General features: G+C 39.9%; 1 protein-coding gene across 6 annotated transcripts in view; it reads right to left on the bottom strand.

Annotated features, from left to right (window-relative positions):
• TRIP12 (thyroid hormone receptor interactor 12) overlaps positions 1–8882 on the bottom strand; it is a 70990-nt gene extending 62108 nt beyond the window's left edge. For 3 of the 6 annotated variants that reach the window (XM_062005256.1, XM_062005257.1, XM_062005258.1), the window contains exon 1: positions 8383–8881. The gene's annotated coding sequence lies outside the window, so the exon portion shown is untranslated. Of the gene's footprint in view, positions 1–8154; positions 8177–8382 lie in introns of those variants that run through there. The other 3 variants (XM_062005249.1, XM_062005255.1, XM_062005254.1) reach the window with 2 other exon arrangements.
• Positions 8883–14779: the final 5897 nt, after the last annotated feature.

Genomic DNA, 14779 nt, shown 5'->3' with positions numbered 1-14779 from the left:
CTGAGGTGTGCAATGCTATATTTCTTAAAATGCATTTTCCAATTAAAATTAAAAAGTGCTGATCCAAGCTTTGAGTTAGTGTCCTGTTGTCCAGAGTCTAGTAAAAAACATGGCTATGTTCAGTTGCAAGTCTATGAACACTTGAGGTGAGAAATCGGTAGTATGCAACAAAACTATATCAACTTACAAGTTATCATAAAAGACATTTGATGAAAGCTTATTTACTCTCTTATTTTTGGCAAATAGGTATGTCTGTTCTTCTGTCAAGCTTCTTGCAGCTCAAATAGGGAACAACACCTATTTTTTTAATCCATCATCTTATAGTATAATGCATGTCTTCATTTTTATTAGCAGTGTTTTATTGTAGATTTTTGCTCAAAAAAAAAAAAAACAGGCTGAATACTACCAGAATATATCAGCATTCACTGTCACTACATAAGCATGAAAAACATTTAACAGACTAACAGATCTTTCAAGAACAACTTTTAACAATCAGAATCCCATCTTGAAGTTTGCCCCAGTTACAGAACTACTGTCACTTTCTTGATATGAGGTTCAATTGAAATACTCTTTTCTCCAAAATTTTTCTAATTAACTTCAAGTTGCATGTCTTTTGTACATCAATGGTATTACTCCCCTTTACATTACTTGAACTCATCTGTTTTGCTTATGTATGTTACTTAAAAGATCTGAAACCTAGCTATGGAGCTTCTTCTCAAGTACTATTCATTCAGGTTTACTCACACAACCTGTAACTGTATGTGCACTGTGGTTCAAGTTACAGATTTCCCACCTTCCTCTCACCTCTTTTATTATGGGTGAGTTCAGATATTACACCTGAAAAAACTGCAAAGGTCAAAAACAAGTGAAGTTTTAAAGGGAAATTACTTTGTCATAGAGTATATCCACAAAATAAAGAGAAAACACTCACTCTAAGGAAGCAGAGTTTCAAGTTCATAGCATACAGCCTACTACCATGCATCTTTTGTTACTTCATCAGTTCTCTTCAAATGCATATCTCACCTGTTATCAAAAGGTTTAGTTATATTGCATACACCTTCAAAAGAGCACACTATACTAAATAAGCTAATTACAGAAAAGATTTGACATGAGAAGATGCATAACATTAGATAAGATGTCATCTCCTAGCCCTGACATTAACTACATCTTACAATATTATCTTGTCCAAAAATAGACATCTGCCACAGATTCATGTCTCACAAAAATACAGCATGCAAAGATTTCTCATCACTAACTCCAGGAATTAAAATAAGCACCTAATCATTTTCTCAACATGAAGGACATTCAATGCAAGTCCCTTGATTGTTGGGGAAGGATGTGCATACATGTGTGGTCTTCCTCTTCTTCCGAGGACAAGGGAGATGGACATGGGGGATGCTGAAGTCCACCATCACTAGTGTTACTATGCACTGTTTTTATCTTTCATGTTTTATTGCCTCTACTCACTCATACTGCTCCAAAAAAAAACTAATCATTCCAACTTTGAAGATACTACCCTAAATGTGTATTTGGTTTCCATATTTCTTTACCTGTACTTCCACATGGAAGCAGTCTTGAACTAAGAGAGGAGATACAGAACAAACTTTAAGCAGATAAAAGCCCACGGTACAAAGAAGATCATTTCTCCTACCCAGAGTGGACAAGAAAAACCACAAGTCCATGGCAGGGAAAATAATACTTAAGTTATGGAGACAGAATCAGAACCATAGAATAGCAGAGGGGTGAAAGAGATCTCTAGAGATCATCCAGTCCAACCCTTCTGCTAAACCAGGTCCACCTAGATCATGTCACACAGGAACATGTCCACATGGGTTTTGAAAGCCTCCAGAAAAGGAGACTTCACACCCTCCCTGGGCAGCCTGTCCCCATGCTCCCGCACCCTTACAGTAAAGAAGCTTTTTCCTTATGCTTAAATGGAATTTTTTGTGTTCCATTTGATGCCTGTTAGCCCTTGCCCTGTCACTACAGACAACAGAAAAATGACTTCTACCTTTTAAATACTTATCAGTGTTAATGAAGTCCCCTCCATAGTCTTCTCTTCTCCAGGCTAAACAGCCCTAGGTCACACGTTCTTTCCTCATAAGAAAGATGCTCCAGTCCCCTGATCATCTTAGTGGCCCTGTGCTGGACTCTCTCTAGAATTTCCCTGTCCCTCTTGAGCTGGGAAGCCCAGAACTGGACACAGGACTCCAGATGAGGCCTCACTAGAGCAGAGTAGAGGGGAAGGAAAACCTCTGTCAACCTGGTGGACACTCTCTTCTTAATACATCCCAGAATGCCATTGGCCTTCTTGGCCAGGGGGGCACATTACTGCTGCATGGAGTAATTCTTCCCGAGGTGTAGGACTCTGCACTTGCCCTTGTTGAACGTCATGAGGTTCCTCTCTGCCCAACTCTCGAGCCAGGTGAAATCCTGCTGAATGTCAGCACAGCCTCTGGTGAATCAGCCAGTCCTCCCAGTTTGGTGCCATCAGCAAACTTGCTGAGGGTACATGCTGTCCCTTCATCCAGGTCATTGATGAAGATGTTGAACAAGACTGAACCCAGAACCACAAATCTATGTGAGTTTGTGTCAAAAGCCTTACCAAAGTCAAAGCAGATGGCATCCACTGCTCTCCCCTCATTTAGCCAGCCAGTTATACCCTCGTAGAAGGCTATCGAGTTGGTTAAGCAGCATTTCTCTCTGGTGAATCCATGTTGACTCTCCCTGATAACCATCTTTTCCTTCATGTGCAATGACATCCAGGATGAGTTGTTCCATCACCTTCCCTGGGATGGAAGTGAGGCTGACCGGCCCGTAGTTTTCCAAGTCATCTTGCCCATTTTGAAGGCTGGAGTGTCACTGGCCCTCCTCCAGTCCTCAGACCAACACGTGCTCCACAATCATTCAAAAACGGAGGAGAGCAACTTCGCATTATCAGCCAGCTCCCTCAGCACTCAAGGGAAGAAGAGTGAGGAAAAAAAACAGCATGCATGCTTTCTAAAAGCAAAGATAGTGTAAGACTAGATCTAGTTACCTCAGAGGATAAGTATGTACCAGATGACCTATAAAGGTTTGTCCCAGGCTTGTTTTTTCTACTGGTTTTACCTTCAGGAACTACCCCAAAAAAACCAAAGTAAACATTCATTACTCTGTCTGAATAAAAATTTATCTTAACCATGCTTTAAACACAAAATAGTAGTTAGGCATTAGTCTCAATACCAGCAATGTGTATCTCCTTCAAATTTATGACTATCTCATGACTAGATGGTCTTCTACAAGTTTAACAACTTTGTCCCCCAAAAACATACGTACATCAGAAAATAATACAGAAATGTTCTTTATTTTATTGCCGCCTCTAAAAAAGCCTACCAAACTAGGTTTACTTATTTGAATATCATGTAATAAAACAAGGATTGTCAGTAACCAGTTATTCTGAAGGCAGAATATATACGAAGTATACCTTACCTTTCAGATACTAGAAAAGCTTTCTTGTTCAACAAGTACCAGGGACCTCAGCTTCCATTTTGAAACACTAAATTGCTCCCTACAACTCTGACATTCCAGAAGATGACTCAGACCCCTTCATACCTTTTAAGAATGTCACATTTTTGCAATTCAGCATGCACACTTTGTTGTAGAAACCACTACCACCCAGACCAATTCCTTCAGAAAACACGGAGCAACTCCCCACTATGCATTGTAAAAATCCCTAGTTCCCTTTCCACAAATGCCACTGTGGGTTTCTTGGGGCTTTTTTCCCCTTTCTTATCACTCAAGAAGATGGAGCTATCTTATCAGCAGTGATCAATTAAAAAACTATTTATTCAAGAAAAGATAAAGTCAGTTATTGAGCAGGGCCGAGTTGACCCCCAGAGATTCTTCCCACACTGGCTTACTCCAAACCACAAGGAGAAAGGATTGTTCAGAGCAATTCAAACAGCTATGCCTTGAACACAACTCTTAGTACTTCCCATCACCTTTTGTATTCGAGTACAGTATTCAAGTAAGTTTTTCGATATACACCTAACTTCCCCACTTTTTCCTAATAAAAGTCTTCAGTTCAACAGTTGACTATATATTTTTTTTATCCATGGCAGTTTTCTGCCATATTTGTACTGAGTGTGTTCATGACTCAACTAAGACTGGCAACAGTCAGTACACTGCAAGACAAGCCTTATTATAGACAGCAAGAGTAAACAGATTGGTTGTGTGCTCGAACCCTGGCTGCCAGACTGTATTAAAGGACAACATGACTGCATATGTACACAGTTAGATTCTACCAACTTGATGAGAAAAAATTTATCACGTGGCAAGATTAGAACAATTACTCCTCAAAACTAACCTTCTGACTAAAGTAACCATGACTGAAAGCACGCCTTAGAGAAGCTAGCTGAATTAGCACTGTATTTCACACTGACTGTACACTTGATTTAATGTCTAAACAGAATTTTCTTATTTATAGAAGATTGTTATATAGTTAACTTGATTTAAAAAAAGACATCCTGAGACAAACAGCTACACAAAAGCACTTTGTCATGCATGATGACTAGCGAGGAATCTGAAAATAGTTTTGCTCCTTCAGAAACATTATTTCATGAAAAGTGAAAGAGTATTATGAAGGAAAAAAGTTAACTTTGTTTTGCTGTTACCAATACAAATTAAAACTTAACTATAAAAACACTCGGCAAGAAGTTGGCTCATACATGGCCATAAAACCTGCTATGATACTACATACAGATTAAAACACTAAGAGTAAATTCAAAGCATTGTTTCTTGAGAAAAATAAACCCATTGACTTTGGGGCAATATAATGTCAGGCAATGTTACCCTACCAAAAACTTCAGATGTACTGCTACAGTCAGAGTCAGTACTGAATGGGGCAGCGACAGCTTGATGAAAAGTTTCTATTAAGAGTGTCACAGAGTTCATAAAGTAATTTAAAAGGAGTGTTACTAATTTGACAGGTGATGAACAAGGCACAGTTCATCCAACAAATCAACAGAAGATCCCAAAAACATTCCAGGTTAAGTTTTTGACAATGTGATAGTACACCATGTTGTACAACTTTGAGATGTCACAATGATTCAGTGTCAGTGTGACATAAGACAGATCCGTGATCAGAAGTGTACTACATGATGCTTACTAATTAGCTTGTTAGAAAATACAGCATGGCCTATAAATATAAGATTAACACTGACAGTTCTGAGATTCACTTAAGCTGCAAATTAAGTACAAACATGTAGGTTAGTCAAACAATGTTTTTCCTACTCATGCTTCACTTTTGTTGCTTCAAAACAAAAGTTTAGTCAGCTTATCTTCCTGAATTGTCTCAAAGTAAATAATCATACTTACCTGTGATGTAAGGACTCACACAAACTTACAATATCTTCACTAATGACATTACAGTCAACTGCATTACCTTTTTGCTTAACTGCTGCAGAAGGAATACTGTGTCTTTGCTGCCTACAGCTTTGAGCCTCAAATTTAGGAGTGATTTTTTTTTAAGAAAATTTTTCCTTCCTTTTTTTTCTACAGGATTTACATTCGGGATTTGAATAAAAACTGTCAAAATGCAATACAAAAATGAAAATGTTTTAAAATGAACTTGTGCATAATTCCTGGTTGAGAATGACAGTTCTGATTATTCATTTACTAGGATGATAGAGGCTGTTTTCCTAATGGTCACTTTGGCCTGAAGAACTTCTGCAAGACAACAAAAGACTCCATTTCCTTAAGCCTCTTACTCAACAGGTTGCCACTCCTACTGAAGTAGATCTGCTATATTAATAAGTACCAATGTCACACTGTGGATGACCTACAATTCTTCTACTAACAGCTAAGACCTGTTCAGGCTCCTACCTATGGAGCCAATTGGAGACTGAAGAACATTCAGACTCAAAGTTTTCAATTCAAGCTCACTATTCCCTAGGAATGGAAAAAAAAAAAATTATTACCTTAATTTCTTAAGCAACCACAGGATACATTGAACAGTAAAAACTAAAAACACTCTTCCATTTTAAGATCTAAAAATATACACATACAGAACCAAGCCATTGAGGATCAGCTACATTTTGCAAATACATAAACTATTACATGTTAAGAGCATGTAAGTTTCTGAAAATCTGAATTATTAGTTACAGTATTTACTCACCAGAACACTGCCTGTAAAATTCTTAGTTCAAATAAGATTAGTTTCTCAAATACTAGATACAAAAAATGAAATACTTATGTTTTCATAAATACATTTCATTCTTATCAACATTTTGTAGGCTAACAAACAATAGAATGATATCCAGTTATTTTTCAAGTACCACATGCATGTTTTTATACATATTTTATATATAAAAATATTTTAAAACTTTTAGCTTAATAAAAAACTCGAAACCCTCACAAACCTGTCTGAGCAGAAATCAAAGACCAAAAAACACCTCTATATAATTAGAAGTCTAGTCTTGGGAGTAGGACAGATAACTGGAGAGAATATACAACACATAAACAGAAGTAATCACAGCAATGCTTTCTAGCTTTTAAAGTCTTACAGAGAAAACTATATCCACAGTAACAGCTCTCCTAAGAGGAACTTGTGAAATAAATTTCAGAGTTTAAAATTCCTCTTCTGCCTCATTTTAAAGGAGGTACTTGATATCTGTCAGGTGGTAACTACTCAGCTGCTCCTTCTGACAGCCTTTTAAGCACCTTGGAAGTCTAATATTCTTAATACTCACAACACATAAACTGTGGAAGTTATCCTGAGTAAAGTTTTTTGGTTATGATATTAGAACTTCTGGATCAATATTATTTCTGCTGAACAAAGTAGGAAGAAAAAAAAGAAACCTAGAACCTTTTCCAAAAAAAATTTCAAACAAATTATTATTGCATTGCCACACATAAAAAAGTCACTCTCAAAACAAACTGCACACACTTTAAAAATGTTCCCAAGCCGCATGCCAGACTCACAGAATAAATTTAGGCCAGTACCAAGCACTCATTTCTTCCCCGTGTGTAAATGCGACACAATCAGGCCTCACATGCAGGCCTCTCTCTCCACTACAGGCAGGACCTTTGTTCGATACGTCGATGTTTTTCCTCCAAAGCCCTCGACATAACTTTCCATTCTTTCCCCTATTATTTTCCGGTTCACAGTCTAGACTTTCGGACTCCCCTTCTGTGAAAACCCCTGGCTGTCGAGAAAGCCAGGGCACTAGGAAGGAGGGGGAAGGGGGAACAATAAAAAAGTTGAACAGCAGGAAGACGGGCCTACAGGTCTGGCGAAAGCCCCGGTACTGGTTTGTTTCCCGGCCCCGGATAACCAAAGCAGTAACCAGGAGGCAGCTGGCGTCAGTACTACCAGCACCTCAAGACTTCCCTCTCTTTCCAGTCCCCCCCCCACCACAGCCCACCGGGCAAGGGGAAGAAGGAAGAGCCAGGCAGGAAAGGCAGAACTCAGCGTTTGATCAGCCTCCAAGTACGACGCATTATGCAAGCAAATGCGAGGACCAGGCAACTTGCTTCTTGACTAAAAGCAACAAAAACATCAGCTCTAAAAAACATTAACCGCAAAAATAACCCCTCCCGTGGGTAGCCAGCACTGTAACGCCGACCCTACAGGCACCTCCATTCTTTTCCCACCTTCTTCCTCCCTCCCAAAAGCTTGTGAAATATGGACGTCGGCCGATTATTTAGCATTTTTCCCGAGCAGAGGAGAAGGAAAGAGGAGTTGCTATTTTTTTTTCCTTTAAAATATTCCATAGCTCTTTCAGGGAAAAAAAAAAAAAAGAAGAAAAAAAAAAAAGAAAGAAAGAGCCATTAAGCAAAAGGGGGCCAACCACAGTGGGGGAGGGAGAAGACGGGGAAGGGCATACAAATCGGTACGGCAGTGTCAACACTGACACTGTCCTTTTGTATCAGCAACTACACGGGGCTCAGAGAGAGGAGGCCACACTCCCCCCACACGCCAGGCAGCCCAAGTGAGGGGAGGTGGCGTGCAAAATGCCCTGCCCGACGCCGGCCGTACCGAGAATGTCCCTAGAGCAAGCTACAGTGACTGCCTGGCCATTTTGTCAGTTCCATTTCCATCTCTTTCCTCCTCAGCGAGGGCCCCCTCTCCTCGCCCCATTACACACCTCCCAGTCTCCGTCCCCACACACTCACCAGAGCGGCATTGTGTCGTCCCCGTCTCCCCTCTCACCCCCCCCATCCGCAACAATGCTCCGGGATGGCGCTGCTCTGCTCCCCTCCCCCTGCCCCGGGCCGCCGGGAAGGGCAGCTCAGTTAATGCCGGGGATGACACAACAGGCCCAGCCCGGAGGCTGCCGAAGGGCCCATCACCACGCTGCCCTACGCCCGCCTCCCCCGAAAGAGCGGAGAGGCCTCAAATACCTAGTTTGTCCCGATGCGGCCTCCACAGACGCTCCGTGCCTTCCCCTCCTCCCGGCAGCAAGCGCCTCTCTTCCCTTCAATTATCAGCTGAAGCCGAAGCACCCAGCAGCGCCTCGTCCGCTGCCTCCGCCGCCGAACCCCTTCCAACGGCGCGAAGGAAAGGCTCGGGGACTACTTTCTCCCGGCGCCGGGGCCTCGCCGGGGCCTGTGCGGCCGCTGTGCCGATGACCGGCCCCTGCCCCGGCTGCCGCCCTCCACGCAGCCCCTGCTGCGGCCGAGTGTGCGCCCCGGTCCCAGGGCTCGGCAGAGTCGGCGTCTGGAGGCCAGTATCCCTCCGCCGGGGTCGTCACCCCTGGGTCCGCAGGAGTGTCTCTCCTTGGATGAGGGCAGGGGGCGCGCGAGGGGGGCGGAGCGGACTGGGAAGCAGGTCTTTACCGGCAGCGGGGCCGAAGACCCTGCTCGGCCACCACGTCGTTACCGGTCCTGCTCCTTTAAGAGGGGGCTGGGCTCCCGGTGACCCTGTGTGATGTCCGCCTCTTCCTGGTTGCCATAGACACCGCCTTCCAGCGTCCCAAAATGGCGTCGCTGCTAGGTGAGGAAGTGTCGGGCAAGCCCCGGCCCCCAGCAAGAATTACTGCCAGCTGCTCGTCACCCGTAAGGAGGTGGGTGCTGGGCAGCCCGCGGGCGGGAACTGGCATTTTGTCCCGCCGTTCCCTTCTTCCCCTCACCTTATGGTCACTGGATTTTCTTCTGCCGGTGAAGGAAGGCAGCTGGGGCCTGTCCCCGGCTCCGGAGGCAGCGGCGGCTGTAGCGTGGGCCCCTCTTTGGGAGGGGGCTGGCGAAGGGCGGATGGGCTTGTAGCGCCGAATCGGCGAAGGGCCGGGGTCCCGCTAAGGGGAGACCTGGAAGGTGTCACCTTATAAACGTTGCTAGCTGGCCCTCCTGAGGGTTGGGAGCACCGTGCTGTGGCTTGGCAGGTGGTGTCGGTACGCAGGTGGGGAACAGGTAAAGGTTTGTTACCAAAAAGAGTCATTTCTAAGTGTAAGTGAATGTGTGTCTGGATGAGGCCCATCTCCGTATGTGGGGGAATTCCTTGTACCCAAGCCTGTAGGAAGGGCCTCTGAATGAGGACCAGAGGAAGGAGAGGAAAAAAGATCCTTCAAAACAGTGAGTTAGTAGCCTTGTGAAGAAGTACATCCATATCTGTAATGTAATTTCTTTAAAACAAGCTGAAGTCTACTCTCAGAAATGCCTTACAAATAAATGAGATACTAACACTGAAAGTAAATAAATAACAAATTATTAAGTAGCAGTACAACATTTCCCCTGAGAAAAGACTAGTTAAACTGCACTGTCAGAATAACTAGGATTAAGGAGAGGATAATAAGGATAGTCTAATATCTCAGTCTAGGAAAATAAAATTCAGCTGCCCATCTGCAAATGGGGAGACTATATTTTTCATATGGTACTTGAATATGTTTAGGTCTCCTGCATTATGGCTGTGTACATAACTGGTTTTCTGATAAGGCAAATAAGCAGTGCTAAATATCCTGGAAGATGTTTCTTGAACTGTTTTTAAATGCTGCAAAATATGCTATAGGAACTCTTTTCAGAGTACTATAATAGTAAACACCAATGAGGATTATATGTCAGTAAATGAATGGTTTATTAAACCTGATTGAGTTTGTAGGGTCCTCAAATAAAAATACCAATCCCATATATTTTTTGTTTCATTTTGACCTATTTTTGACTGAGTTAACTTTGTGTTTATAAGAGATAAACATAGATGCCTGTCTCAGGCTGGACATACTGATTTAGAAGTTGTGACAGTTCAAAACCTTTCCTGAGAAAGTCTATGTGTCTCAAACAAAAAAACACAGCATATTTTGAAATTAGATGTAAGTTTTTGTTTTGCTTTCCTAAAGTTAACCAAAACAAAGAAAATCTTTTATTCCAGGGATGAGGGAATTGGCAGGTTTGTAATGGAGAAATTAGAGGGAGCGGGGAGTTAAACTGAAGTTCATCTGCAATTCCAAATGATCTGTGTTCTGCATATTATATGCTCATTATTTTGGTCTCTGTGCTGCCAGGCTTTTCTTTTTAAGTCAGCAATGCTTTAAGCAGTTTGAGAAGGAGTATTGGTCTTCTTCTTTTCAAGAAAAAAAAAATAAGGTAGAACTGGCAAGGCAACTTTAAGGAGCTTTGAATTCCACCAAAATTGGAAGTAATTCCCAGCACAGAACCCTGGAAATATACATGCTTTTCTGTACCTAAAGTCTTGTAGTGGGCCTGTCTGATTGACCTCATGGGAATCATATCAGTACCATGCTTGTTCATGGAATATATAACTGTTAGGGATTTTTTACTATTCATATTTGCAGTCAGATAATAAAAATTAGATGTCCCTTACTATTATTATCTTCAGGTTTTGGCCCTCATATTGATTTCCTGTCAAACACTCTTTATATCTATTTTTAGTTTTGTTTTCAGCTACCAAACTATATCTTTAAAACAAGACAAAATCAGTTAACATAAACTGTGCTAAAAGATTTTTAACTGTCAGTGGAAGTAAGTTGAAATGATTGTGTAAATGTTTATTGTACAAAAGCATTGCCAGGAAGTTAGTGTCATTGAAAAAGAACTGGTTTGGATTATTTGAAAAACTTTGGTTTGATTTTGTGACAGCAAGATCATTTGAATGTGAGGCAGTGAACATACGTATTTGAATATATCATTATATTTGAATATATCACTCTCTCTTCTGAAGCTAATATACCCGATTCCTGCAAAAGTTCCTAATTCAATCACATTTGATTTCACTGTTGCTGAGAAAAATTAACTTAATATAAGTAACCTCTGCAGTTTAAAACTTCTGGATGCCAGTTAGCTTTTCTGCAGACCATGGTATCTCCTGAGAAGCAATCTGTGTCAAAAATAGTGATTGAAGGTATATTTATCACTGATGTGCCAAGTTATGTGTCATGTAAAATATATTTAGTAACACTGTGTTAGCATCCAGGAGACCTAGTAGTTAGTTCACATTCCCAGTATGCTATTTTGCAGTCTCCAAAGAAACAAGTCATTGTCAGGGAAACTTTACAGTCTAAGCCTCCAACCTTGCATGTTGTTACATTAATGCTGAAATTTACTACTTTGAATAGCCCCATTCTTTGGATTTGTATGAAGGCTCCCATATTTTTGTTGGGCTTGGGCTTGACTTAAGATGAAGTTATTAATTTAACAGGCGTGTCTTATACTCCTTCAGAGTGCATGTACCCGTGGTTATGGCTAGGATGTCTAGGTATCATCTGGCTATAAAGTCCAACTGTCATAGAACCAGAAACCCTGTACAAATACGGGAGGTCTTAATAGGAATGTGTTAGGGAAAAAAATGTAGCTGGACATGGAGACCACATCTGGAAGTCTTTCATGTGGATCTATTTGCATCCAAAATGTGACAAGGAAATCCTGAAGGTAATTTTCCATTTTACAGTAAGAGCCAGCATCTGTCCTAGATACAAATGACATTTCAATCACATTTCAAAATTAGAGTTGTTAATCGGGGTTTAATAAACAAAGGTATTCAATATTCAGTAGCAAGCATGTACTTTCATTGAGAAGCTGGGAAGGGAAGATTACCTACTTCAAAAAAAGTAGGCTGTATAGAGGTACAGATGCATGAGCATTCATCAGTACAGTTCAACCAGTTGGATGGTGTAGAAGGAAGGGTCTTTTGAACTATCAGTCAATTATTTTTTTTTAGTAGCTATTTTAAGACTGCTTTACAATTCATTCACAAAATTCATTTCCAAATTTCATAACTTTACAATTTCAGGGAAACATTCCACCTATTTCCACTGTATGAGCATTTACCAGTTCCACTGCAGAAATGTAAGACTGAAAGAGACAACTTCAGGTCATCAGGTCCTAGTCCCCGCTGTTTAATCCAGCCACATAATAAATCTTCATAGCATAAATGGGACTTGATGTGTCTCAAAGGTTGGGAAGCTTTTTTTGCCTTGCTACTTCACACAGAACAACTCCAGATCATCATTTTTCTGATGATTAGAAATGCAGTTATACAGACTAATTTACAGCTTATTTTGTGTGTGGATATCTTTAGCTGGAAAACTGGCCTTGTGTGTTGGTAACGATGTTATATATATGTGCGTGTACCTCTGTGTGTGTATGTAAAAAGATAGATATATATAAGAAATTTGCCCTCTTGATAGGTTTTGTTTTTTCAGTCATCAGTTGTGAAGCAAACTCTCTGATTCTTGGTCACTTTAGTATCTTTTTGCTTCATTTCTTACCATTAGAAATTTTGTTCTTAAGAAGTAGTCTTATGAGTGCCATGTACGAAGGCATTTATCTGTGTCTTGGAAAATTCTGTGATTTTAAATTTTAGGATTGACCAAAATTACATTAGTGACTCTTGATCATCCTGTGATCAGTTATTATTCCAATTACTCTCTCCTCTGTCAATATTCAGTTTGTAACCTTTTAGTTTATGGCAGAAATTATTTCTAGATGAATGACTTTGTGATTTTTACCCTTTTTTTAAAAAAAAACAATTTATTTATGTTTTTCAACTCCAGAAGTGCTTTGAGCTGTTACACAGAAATTGATGTACATATCAGGATAAACGTACTGAATAGAAAAACTTGGTTTACCATGAAATGTATACTAGGAATCCTGTTAGAATTCATGGGAGCAGTGGATAGGTTTTGATTTTTGTGAGTGCATGTAATATTACATAGAACAGAAGCCTTTTTTGTCTCAAGACTGACTAGGATGGCAACTAGCTTAACACATACCTTTCCATGTATCTTTCACCTTACATGTTTTTCAATTACTCTTGAAATGCCAAATTAACATTTCATATGCCAGTTACAGTGTGGTAAGTTTTTTGTCAAATAACAACAGACATTATCTGTTTGTATAAAGCAGGCAATAAATCCTATGGCTTTTTACATCAAACATAAGACCACTTGAGGTAGCCACACAAATAATCTTTCTAAACAAAATTTCTTATAAATTGTCAAACAGATGATAAACATGGGTTTTGAAAAGTGGAAAAGAAGAATCCAGATGGTGGGGTAGTGTAGAAAAGGTTGATCACTCATTTTGGTCAAACAAGGAATATAGATGCACACCCTCCAAAAAAAAAAAAGTCTGGTGCTTAATCTGCTTATAGGACAGGCTCATAACTAGAAAGATGAGGATGATAACAAAAGAAACGTAATGGGAAAATGATCCACTCGATGTGTAATTAATACTAGCATCTGTCACCATTTAATGAATGCTGCATGAATGCTGCACTAAAAAGAGGATTTTACCATGTTATTAAAATGTTTAGCTGCATACTCGTGAAAGTCAGGCATCGTATGTATACAAAACCAATGTCTTTCTGTGCAGTATTTCACACATGATCTGCTCATATACCAGTCAGGATAACTGAATTTTATCAAATATGTAACTGCAGCATTGTATGTTGGATCACAGATCAGCAACTACATTCTCTGACAAACATACACAAGGACATCTAGATGACCAAATAGTATAAGCAACTAGACAAACTGTTCTGATACTGTTCTTGTTCTTTACCCATCACTGCTCCTATTGTTTAGTGTTCTACCTCTTCAGTCATTTTCTGATTAAATCAATATATTGTGAGCACAGTGTATTATTTTGGATACTGAGCACTACAGTATTTTATTAAAAGGTCTTGTAATTAATTGTTTTCATTTTAAAAATGAAGAGGGTTTTTTTTTTGTTATAAGCAAATATTCTAAACCTACAACACTTACATCTTTAAAAACATTTAATAAAAATTCCCTTTTCAAGAATCAAACCAATTCCATGTCAGATCTCCACAAATCCAATTCTTTTTTTTTTTTAAAACCCTCCAACCCTGGCATTTTCAGTTAAATTTCAGTTTTAGGAGACATAAATAAGTAATTGTTTTACTGACTGTGGGCTAGTTGTTTTCCACTTGTGAGTACCTTCAGGCTCTATTGAAATCTGCAAGGATAATTAACATTATAGTACCATTTTTCAAAATGGATGAATTAAGTGTTCTGTTTGTGTCTTGGGCTTATTTTTAAGTCTTAATGGTGACACTTGCTATATAATCTATTTGACTGATGGAAGATGCCATTTGAAGAGCTTAAGACAGATGGGTTGGGGGGAAAAAATTAACAGATGTTATTATAGTAATTAAGCTGAAATTAATTTCATGTTATACAAAACAATTTTTTGTAAGATCATTCTGATTTTAAGTAAATAACTGTGGGAAATGAACCCTTTTCAAAGTCATACTATTTTATTTGCTTTTGAAACCTGAAGGATGCCATACCAGTTATTGCTGGACTAACTATTCAAGTCTCTTTAACAC

The sequence above is a fragment of the Colius striatus genome, chromosome 12 (genome assembly GCF_028858725.1).
Source record: "Colius striatus isolate bColStr4 chromosome 12, bColStr4.1.hap1, whole genome shotgun sequence".
Classification (NCBI taxonomy): Eukaryota; Metazoa; Chordata; class Aves; order Coliiformes; family Coliidae; genus Colius; species Colius striatus.
This window is presented reverse-complemented; position numbering and strand designations above follow the sequence as displayed.